The 2,543-nt window shown below is 54.1% G+C and overlaps 1 pseudogene; it reads left to right on the forward strand.

Annotated features, from left to right (window-relative positions):
• The first annotated feature begins 210 nt into the window (after positions 1-210).
• Positions 211-328, forward strand: LOC146810598 (5S ribosomal RNA; annotated as a pseudogene).
• Positions 329-2,543: the final 2,215 nt, after the last annotated feature.

Here is a 2,543-nt window from a genome sequence, read left to right on the forward strand (position 1 = left end):
GCTAATCTAGCATCAGCTAATTTACTCGTATTTGTCGCAAGATTTAGGCCAATTGCACTGGGGAATACGCGAGAAGGAGGCCTGCATACCTTGCTAGATTTTCCATTTTGCTAGACTTTCTTGTTGCTAACATGCTTGTCATTTCAGATATTTCGCCCGAGTCTTCCTTGGTTTGAACTTTGTCTGGGAGAAAGCGTCACTCAGTTTCTCGATTACGGACATTTCACCCAGAAAGCATCCGATCTCGGCCGATCTCGGAAGCGAAGCAGGGTCGGGCCTGGTTAGTATTTGGATGGGAGGCCAACTGGGAATCCAGGTGCTGTAGGCATCCTCCCAAGGTTAAGTGTGCTATTCCCGGTGGTGCAGTGCAACCATGTTTAGACAGGCAGTGCCAATTTTTGGGGTGTCCCCCCTTAGTTGTCTTAATTTACACAGGGCAGAATTTTAGGAGCAAAAGAAACAACAACAAAAAAACATCCTGTTTAGGTGGCTTTCAGCACGTTATGGGGTTAAATACTGCCTTTCTCCAGCAGTGCAGGGTCAAGGACATTTTGGGAGGGGAACGATTGTAGAAGGCATGTGCAGGGCACGGGAGCTCGACAGCCCACCCTCCCACCACTGTATTTTCATAGTGGTGGGACGCGTTGGCACCAAATGTACACATGGATTGGGCGTATTAACGTGTCTTCATTTTCAGGCGCTGTGTCATCGATTGGGTCTTCTTCTTCGCGGGGTTTCTGCGACTTCAGTGCCAGCAGCAGTTACTGGGACCAAGGGTCACCAGCGGAGATGCGGGTGGCAAGGGGTTCCAGGACGCAAGCCTCGCCCCGATGTGCATTAAAACTCTCCTTTTTATTCCAGGTCAGAACTGTTTGTTCAGGAAGCAAAGTCGCAGGCGGTCTGACGGCAAGGGATGAACAGCAGGAATTAGGAGCATGTATTGCTCAGGGCTTGCACCTGAGGGTGGGAGCAAGAGAGACAGCACCGGTGGCGAGCGCGTAAGTTTCGCTTATCCCACATCACAGTCCCCGCTAACGTTTTCTTTCTCCCCCCAGCACACCCACGTCATCAGTACACGCAGGGCTTACTTCGAGCAAGCTTTCGGGCGGGTCACGCCCCAGGTCCACTCCCGCTACAGCACAATAAGTAAGTATTGGGAAGGCTGGGGGGCAAGGAGCATCGGGGAAAGCAAGGGGCTTGAGGTGTCGGCCCAATAAAACCTAGCATTATCATGTTTTGATCCCAAAATGTATCTCCTCAGATCAGGGGCCTGTGTGGAGTCGAAGGTCGGCATGGATAGCCAGGGCTCACTCCCCCTTTTCCCGGAGAGATCTCAGGTGGACGACTCGATGCCGGGCAATTCGCAGGACGCACAGTGGGCCAATTTCTTTGAGATGGCCAAGATCAAAGGCCTGGCATGGGCCAATGGCATCCTGAACGCCCCCAATTAGGAGGACTCTGGGATCGTCGGCGATTCTCCTCCTACGGAACAACAGCCCGGTGCAGAGGCAGGCCCATCTAGGCCCAAGCGGGTCCGCAAACCCACGTCCAGGGATTTCCCGGCAGATCCGCTGCCACCACCCAGGAGCAGAGCAGTTCAGGCCCCCAAGGAGGTCGTTTCAGCGCTGGGTGCGCCCACGACCCGGGGCCACTTACCCCATTGGACAGTACCGCGGCCCAAGGTAACTACACCACTAGGGATGAGCTTGCCAAACTCTTGGACACTATGAACAGTTTCATGTCTCAGCTTCAAGCAGGTTCTGTGTCCACCAGCCCCGCACTTTTGTGCCCCAGTGGGGGCACTAAGGAAGGAGCCACATTAGCAGCAACAAGTGTGTGGGCAGGAGGTGTGGGGGAGCCAGTGGGGCAGGTTAGACCTATTTCGGCAGTGGGTTTTCCTCCTACACCTACATCTGGGGTGCTTTCCACAGCGCCAACTCCCGTCTCGCTCCCCACCATAGCGGCCAGGCCGAGTACTATCACAGTCAATACTAGTTTGGGGGCCACAGCTGTTTTGTCTTCCATCATGCCCGCTCCCTTGCCCACCTTGGTACTACAACCTACGACTGCTCTCACAGCCGCTCCCTTGCCCAACTTGGTACAGCTAGTCACGACGGCACCCCTGCTGTCTGGGCATTGTTCTCTAGGCTGGCAAGTGCCCCAGGCAGCCAAAGAAGGAATTTGGAGGAGGGACTTTGTGGACATTTTTACCCTGCTGATGCTGGGACAAGAGGGGCTTGACGCCAGGAAACTGGGGGCGAAGGACGATGATAAAAAAGTGAAGTACCAGCCTTGGCCGGAGAAGAACATAGCTAACTGGCTAGAGGCTTTCTCCATTCTAGCATCTGTCACTATGGAGAAATTCCCGGAACAGGGACCAGGGTTGGTGCAATACTCCAGGACCATACATAACGAGGCTTTGAGGTGGGGCGGAATTGGATGGTTGAACTACGACAGGGAGTTCAGGAGGAAGATGTCCCAATGCCCGGAGATGGGTTGGGACCAAAAAGAGGTCCAGCTTTGTATGGACCATATGGGTTCCC

This window comes from Triturus cristatus, chromosome 7 (assembly GCF_964204655.1).
Source record: "Triturus cristatus chromosome 7, aTriCri1.1, whole genome shotgun sequence".
Classification (NCBI taxonomy): domain Eukaryota; kingdom Metazoa; phylum Chordata; class Amphibia; order Caudata; family Salamandridae; genus Triturus; species Triturus cristatus.